This window comes from Meleagris gallopavo, chromosome 9 (genome assembly GCF_000146605.3).
Source record: "Meleagris gallopavo isolate NT-WF06-2002-E0010 breed Aviagen turkey brand Nicholas breeding stock chromosome 9, Turkey_5.1, whole genome shotgun sequence".
Lineage (NCBI taxonomy): Eukaryota > Metazoa > Chordata > Aves > Galliformes > Phasianidae > Meleagris > Meleagris gallopavo.
Window position 1 is genome coordinate 1,988,544 of NC_015019.2, and position 8,440 is coordinate 1,996,983.

Here is an 8,440-nt window from a genome sequence, read left to right on the forward strand (position 1 = left end):
AAGCAGCTACTTGAGAGAACATGAAAGGGGCAGCAAAAAGGGCAAAACACTCCCAAAAACCATGGCTGTCGTCTGCAGTGCAGCCTCTTGAAACAGGCCTGAAATGAGGACGTGCGCCCTCAGCTCCGGCTGGACCAAAATAGGCCACAGCCAAAGCACAGCCAGCAGTACAGGCAGCACAGCCACATCGCAGTGACACAGCAGCACAGCTTCTGAAAGGCTGTATGTGAGCAGTGAAGGGAGACCGAGGGGCTGCTGCAGGGCTGTGGGCACAGGATGCAGTGGTGAGTGCCCCTGCCCCTGAGCAGTCCCCATGCAGGTTAGCAGGGCTGCTGGAGAAGCGCAAGCAAGGAAATAAGGACTTTTCATATGAAATATCCTTTTGTCCAATGCACCTAAAATCCAGCTGGAACAAAGAGAGAAGGGCAGCTCACAGGTGCACCAGCAGGCGATGTGCATGCCTTGCTTCTCACTGAGGATATATCAGCAGCCACAGGAGCGGCTCGGGAGCAGTGTGCAACCTGGGAAGCACCTTCCAGCAATGACACGAAAGCTCACAGGTCCAGATGTCCAGGTATTGCTGGTAAGAGCTGCTAAGACAGGTTTGGAGCTGTGGCAGCAATGCGCAGCACAGATTTTAAATGGCATCACCAAACACAAAGCAACGCATGGGAGAGCAAGGCTAAATATATATACTGCACAGCGGGTTCAGTGAGAAGATTATTGTTTGGGTAGGATGCTGGAGACAGCCAGAAACAGCAAGCACAGAAGTGAGGCAGAGCCACACGTGAGCCACCAGGCAGGGTCAGACCCGCTGCCCCCCTGTGCACCACATCCCTGCATCCCCGCAGCTCCACGAGGCTGCTGTAGGATGGAAGCAACCCTAAGGCCTCAGGTGACTCACAGGGCAGACCCCCAGAGTGATGCATGCAGCTGGGAGATGCAGGGATGGGAAGAGGCAGATCTCACAACCCAGCAGTGCAGGCAGTGCCCAGTGCCACCTTCCCACATCCCTGTGGATCTGAGGGGATTCATAGCTCCTGTAGGACCAGGAGAACAAAAGCAGCCTCCAGACAAATCACTTCTACTTGGGCTTAAAGACAGCACAGCTCCCAGCCCGGAGAGCTATTAGATGCCTTTGCCTTAATGAAGCATTAAGCCTCAGGCTGCTGAGCGATGAGGATTTAACATTGATACTATTAACCATGTAATTGCTTGTCAATTTAGAAGAGATGCTCAGCCTGTGTGGAGCACAGGCAGGATCTCAGCGGGCTGACACTGCTCACCCTGGTCCTCGGGCACAGGATCCACCCAGCACCAGCTCAATGGATGGGCATGGACCTGCTGTGGGGATGGGAGGGAACTCCAGCAGCACTCCCACTCCTGTTCCACTGCACTCCCAATGCATCCTCTCCGCCTTCCTACCACTCCAGTTAGAGCTGCACCATTGCTTTGTTTCCTCCACTAAAAATATTTCAGACAAGAGCTCGGTTTTGGCAAGTTGGAACCTCTGGAAGTAATACCTGGCAGCAGATAAAGGCAAGGGTCTCTTAAACGGTCAGCCTTGGACAGAGCGAGACGTTTGGTTTCTCTTCTGGATTCCCTCTAGCAGGACTCCGTTATGATTTGGGCCCCAAAGCACAATTAATGTGCTGAGACTGTAGCGAATCCAAGTCTCTTTCCTTTTATTATTCTTAATTACTCTTCCATCTGTGTACAACAGCCCTGCTCCAGACCCAGCCAAGTACCGCATGGATACGGCGCGGCCGCTGGCCTGCAGCCCTCCCCTCACCCCCAGAAGTGTCAAAGATTCAGGTTTCCACACTCTATCTCACAGCCTGCAGCGGTGCTCACGGCGGATTTCCCTTCCTTTCAGTGAGCCCCAAGCCCTGCACTCGGATTGCACACCCCTCACGCACCTCTGGGTGCAGATCTGCAAACACACTCCAGGAAGCTTTACAACAAAAACAGCTCGTGCCACCCTCCCTGCCCTCTCATCTTTCTGGTTGTTTTCTGCACCCTCACAGACCACGCTGCAGGCGCTGCATTGGTGCATGTGCTGCAGTGGTGCTCAGCCCCACCCCGGAGCATCTTGCTCCCTCCTCCCCACCAGGGCCAGCACATCGCTGCAGGAGCGCAGGGACATTGCAGGAGCGCAGGGACACCGCCAGCTCCGCCAGCAGGGACACCGTGTGCTCGGTCACACGTGCCGCCTTGCAAGCCGTGGGGCACCAGCACACATTCCTGTTATGACCCCCATTCCTTTACCCCTCCCCATTGATGCTGGCGGGAGTTGAGCCCCGCACGCAGCCCCCCGCACCCTCCCACACACCGGGGACGGAGCTGTCGGGCTGCCAGCAGGGCTGGGAGCCGCCTCCGATCCCAACAGCAGCTGCGCCGGGAAGGGGCCCCGCAGCCCCAGCAATGCGCACGCATCCAGGCCGGCCCCGGGCTGCTGCAGGAGGCACAGGGCTTGGGTTTCACACGGCCGGCCAGCAGCCGGTGAGCCCAGCTCCGCTCACAGCAGAGCTCATGCTGACAGCAGCACTGGGGTCCGCTCCCCCCCTGCACCCCAGAGCTCCGGGACCTGCTGCAGCCCCCAGCACTGTCCTAACCGTGAGCTGCGTTCCACGAGCAGCACTCCCTGTTCATTCCCTGCCTCCTCCTCTTTGCTTCTCGGGGTCCCACAAAGTGCTGAAAAACGTGGATGTTTGCCACAGAACGCGCCATCCCAGGAGCGCACAAGCTGGGACTGTAAGAGCAGCGGGGTGCAAATCCTTCTCACTTCCCAGCACTGTTTGCTGCCCCCACTGCCACAACCCACACACATCACAGCTCCTCCAGCACCAACCCCAACAACAGCTGTGAACCACCAGCAAAGACGGCTTTCGTGGCTTTGCTCTTAAGGCACAGGCACGGCCCCGTGCAGAGCAGCGCACTGCCAACACAGCTCCACTGGCACAGCCGTGCTGCAGGGACCTGGCTGGTGGCACACGGTGGTGACACACAGCTGTCCCCCAGGAGGGAGAGGATGGCACAAAGCACCACTGACCGCGGCGGTGCACGCAGGGGGATGTGCAGAGTGCTGCCACCCACCAGCAGCAAGCGGGCAGTCCTGGGTGTACCTGGCTACATAAATACAGGCTGGGTAAATAAACAAACAAACGCACGTTGAAAATTAAATATACATATATAAATATATATTATATATATAAATACATAAATAAACAAACTTAGCCGTAAGTAAATAAAACACTGAACAAAGCAGGCATCCTCCCTGCAGCAGGGGCACTGGGGGCTCGTGGTGCCCCAGCCCTGTGCAAGAGCAGCAGCCGGAGCTGCCGTGCAGATGACCCTGTGCTGCACCCATTGCTGGATGCCAGCAGAACTCACACCTTCCAGACTGCTTTTTTTTCTGCTCAGCACATCGCTAGCACACTGCTTGGTGAATATCACCAGACGCGCCTTGGAAAACATTAAGTGGTTGCACTGGGTCTGTCTGGAGCGAGGGAAGCTTTCTGCTGGTCAGGGCCAAGCCAACACCAGGACCAATAAAACACTTTGTTAACCCCATCCCTTAGAGAGAGGCAGCTGTACCACAACGCACAGCTCCAGCAGGGGTAGGTGAGAATGCACACCAACTGGCAGAACGGAACATGGGAACGGCATCAGCCTGCAGAGCAGACACACACTGCTGGGCTCTGCTGGGCTCCTACTTTCCCTCACTCTTCTACATGTAACCCACAAACCAGGTGATGTGCTCAGTGTGGCACAAGGAATTATACAACAAAGGATTTGCTTTTCAGCATCCTGGCCGCACGGTCACCTGCCCACCTCCCAGGAGCGGTGATCTGCTGCTGCCCCTGGGCAAGAACTGAAGTGCCACACAGAGGAAGATGCTTGAACACAAGTGATGACATCGAGAAAGTAATTCCCTCGAAAAGCAGCTTTTTGATGGAAAAATTATAATCAGCTCTAATTAGCACTGTAATTAAGAGTCACAGCCACGCGGCAGGTAACCTTGTCAGGGCCAGAAAGTACTGCTCAGCGCAGCAGCACTGCTTGGCTGCACGCTCTCCTGCATCCAACACACTGAGAGTCCACGTGGGATCAGGTCGCAGAATGAAGCCTTTGTCCTACATCTATCCACCCCCTTCCAAAAAAAGGCAGCGTCAGGAGGAGCGAGACTTGCAGAGGCTCAGGGGCAGCTCTGAGCAGCGAGCTGCACGTCACAGGAAAAAAAGTGCCATGTAATTCTCCACCTGATGCTCTGCCAGAGTCATTTGTGGGCCCCGCTGGGACCCGGGCAGGAGGAAAGCACTTATTGAGTTTTAACAGGGTGTAAATCTCCTTGGTTAGGTAGCAAAACATCTGTGACTCCGACCAGGCAATCTGTCGCGGGGCCCCGAAGGACAGACGGACGGAGATGCACGGCTGCAGCGGGCTCAGCAAGGCTGCGTCAGCACTGCCCGGATACAGAGCTGGAGGTGGCTCAGAGCAAAGCCAAAGTTATCAGGGAGCAGAGCGGCTGATTTATGTGCAGATGTGTTGGAAGCAGGATCTGGTGGGCTTGGCTGCGGCTGGGAGATGCAGAAGGTGGGAAGCAGCAGGGATGGAGAGGGTTTGGGGCGCGCTGCGGGACAGCCGAGAGGAAAGCACACTTTGCATGCACACCAGGAATCTGCTGGCAGCAGAGAGGCTACACGGGTGCAAACAGCCCCGCAGCTGGGAGGGGATGCAGGCCCAACCACCCTCCTGCTCCCAGCCCCGCTCCGGGACGTGGGGCTGCTGCTTCTCTGAGCTGTGGGAGTGGATGCTTCCAGAAGATGCTCAGCACAAGGCTGGTCCCCTGCACACACCTGCTCGGTGGTCACAGCACTATGGAGGATGGGCCCCACAGCCCTGTGCCAACGCGGCAAGCCGGGATCAAAGCACGGCATCATCACACAGCAGCAAAACCATCACTCCTAGGGCAAAGCAACTTCAAACAGCAACACGAGCTCATCCTCCCCAGCAAGGCAAGCTCCGGGAGGTGAGCATGCAGCCGGGCAGCCCTCCGCCAGCACAGACAGGCTGGCCAAGAGGATTTCAAAACACAGACCATTAGAAATTAAAAGAAGATGGAAAGGAGCTACATATCACAATTCATTCATGCCAGAGCCCAGCTCGCTTGCAGGGCTGCACGTCCCATGGAGCAGGTGGTGCAGCGCTGCCCAGAGCCCACAGCACAGGCTCAGCTTACAGAAGCACAGCAGAAGTGACATACGACACATTCCACGTGAGGACAGGTCAGAGCTAAGGGACGCTGGCAAGCCCACGGCAATGCAAAAAGCACAGACAGCTCCTGCGGGGGCTGAGCTCCCCAAGGCAAGTAAGCATTTCTGGGCGGTCCTCGGCGCAGCCAGGAGTTGGACTCGATGATCCTCATGGGTCCCTTCCATCTCTGGGTACTCTGTGAATCCATGAAAGCACTGTGGGTGCGCAGGCAGCAAAAGGAAAAGCAGCACGAGGGGCTCGGGGAGCAGCAGGGATTTAAAACAAAGCGTGGCGCATCGGCTGCCTGCGCTTATCTGCCGCACACCGCCAGGCGTGCCCACACGCTGGGAGCTTGTTACAAGCCATCCTCAAGCTGAAGGCTCCTGCAGCCTTTCAAGTGCCTTGGTAAAAACTCACTCCCAAAGCAGCCACGCTTCGGTTTTCCCTGTGCTATGGAGGAAGCACTGCTGAGGACAGGGTCCCTTCTGGCAATGCTGCGCTTCACCGCAAGGACCTCCCGTGCTGCTGGCAGGGAGCTGGGCTCTCCAGCGGGGCACAGCGGGCAGCAGCAGATCAAAGTGCTGGGCACTGCCCTCCCGGCCGGGCGTGGGGACGCAGGCCCTTTCTGATGGGGCTTTTCATCCCTATTAGCGCCGTGAAAGGCTGAGCCATGAGATCAGCTGCCAGGGGCTGCGCGGGGACAGCGCTGAGCCGAAAAGGTCAGGAGGGAGGAGGAGAAGAGAAAAGAGGCAGAGGCTTAAGGGACAGGGCTCAACAAAATCGCATTTACCGTGGTCACGGTCTTCAGACAAGCCTCCGAGACAAGGAACCGCGTGTTGTCTAAGGGCCATTATTTGGGTTTGACATGTCCAGAGCAGGGGCTTTGAAGTTCTGAGTCAGGCACGGCGAGAGCCTGCTCGTCCCCCACACCACTGCCACCTCCTGCAGGGACTCGAGCGGGGCATACCCCATTACCCCTATCACCCACAGACCTCCAGGACCCCCACACCTAACCTCAGCTCCGGGACCTCCAGATTCAAGTGGGACAGCTCCGGGACCGCCAAACTGGGGGACAGCTCTGGGCCCCCTAGACCCACCAGCCAGGGAGGAGGAGCCCATGCCCACAGCTCAGTTCCCAGAGCGTGTCCCTGCAGCCATGTCGCAAGGGCAAGGAGGTTGCGCAGCTGCAGCCCATTTGGGTGAAGCATGAGGAAGTTGGTTAATTGGGGTTTTATCAGCTGAAGTTCACAGCTCTCATCACAGCATCAAACAGCACTTTTGCTTTCAACTTGATTTCACCCAGCGAGTTGTGGGACAGGAGATGAGGAGCATATGAAAGCAGCCACATTCAAATGGGACCAGCAGGAACGCAGCAGAGCGCGTGGCTGGCGGGCACCCAGCACGGCCCCCCCAGCAGCACTGCAGCTGTGCACATAGGGGACAAGGAAGTACAGCAACGTGTCCCAAAAAAAGTAAAAAAAAAAGAATAAGAAAAGGAGGATTCTGGCATTTGGCAGTACACAGGTGACCCTCATCTCCACATTAAAATTCAATCTAGAATAGAAATAGAAAAGTGCTGAGGAAGAAAGGCCCAGGGATGAGACCCACATCGCAGAGGCAGCAATGGCTGACAACAATAGCTCTTGCCAGGTTGGGTCTAATTGCATCTAAAAACAGAAATGCAAGACAAGGGGTTTAAGGGAACAGCCGGTGTAATATATCTGGTCTTGCTGAATTCTGCTGCCAAAAAATGTTAGATTGGATTACAAACATTATTACATCAAAAATGGATTGAAGGGCTTAAAGACCAACAATCAACAGCAAACGCATTTGGTTTGTGAAGCACATATCTTCTGTGGCCTCCCTTCTACTTCAGCACTTTCAGCTAATGGCCCTGCAGAGGACGGGCATTCAGCAGCTGCCTTCCCACTGCTCGCCCTAGGGGAGGACAGGTCAGGCATGAGTCTGCCCAGGGTGCTCACAGGGGGACACGAAGGAGGTGCACCCAAAAACCAGAGAGATGCTTCTGGACAGGGGATGAGGACACAGAAGCAGAACAAATCACAGGAAACTGGAGCAGATGAGGCTGAAATGAGGTACGGCCAGGTCTGAGGCCCTGCACCAGACATCTCCGGGACCCACCAACACCTCTACAACAGCACAACTCTGCCGTTCTCACCTCCTATAGCGTTTTGCTCCTGTAAGCCCACAGAGCATCTGCTGGTTTGTTTGTAAGCGCTCAGAGCCATCCTTCCCTCCCAGTACAGCTATGTACAAGCGACTGCTTCCTCACCAGCACGGCCTCAATTCCCCCCCAACACACAGTGCAGCCTCACTGCTGAACCTGGGAAAAGCACCCACATTCGTACATGGGTCTGAAGGGAAAACCCACCTCATCCCCTCCCCTGGGATGCCCAGCAGCCTGCCCAGTCTGGGCTTTGTGCTTGGGAAAGGAAGCCCCAGTGGGCAGGAAGCAAGAATTTGCTTTTGCTGGATTCACCTCCCCATAGAGCAAAGCAAGGATTGCACCACAGAGAACCTCTCCCCTTCTCCATCACCAGGTGCCAACCAGACCCCAAAAGCAGGGGACCAAACACACAAGAACCCACGGGCTGCCCTGAGCCCACATCTGCCAAGCAGCAATAATGGAAGCAAAGCACCAAATACGCAAACTGTGCCCCATCCTGCAGCCCTGCCGAGCCTTTGTGCACGGCCCCGCCGCACAGCCAGGAGCTCCTGCATCTTTTTCTTTATGAAAAGGCTTAGGGAGAGGAATCACCTTCCCCTGTCCAGCCGCGGGAGAAAAGATGCTTTTAATGAAAGCCTCCGGCTGGCATTGAGGGGCTCGGCGCAAGGACTCAGAGAGGATGGGGAGAGGTTACGTTTGCTTTCAAAAGCCTTTTTCATCGCTAAAGCAGCCTAAGCCGAGGGCTGAGTGTCCCTCGGTGATAAAAGTGGCCCTAAACGAGGCTTGGCATATCCAACGTGACGCGGGGGAGCGGGGGGGCGGCCCTGAATGGCGGGGATGGGACGGCGGGCGCTCGCAGCGGGGCTGGGACGGCACAGTCCTGCAGCCGCCCGTGTGCTGCATCCCCCGGCTTAGGGGAGAGAGGGGAGAAAAGGAAGAAAAATCCTTTTGTGTGTCCGGGCAGGCTGGGGGAAAGGAGAATACAAAAAAAAAAGA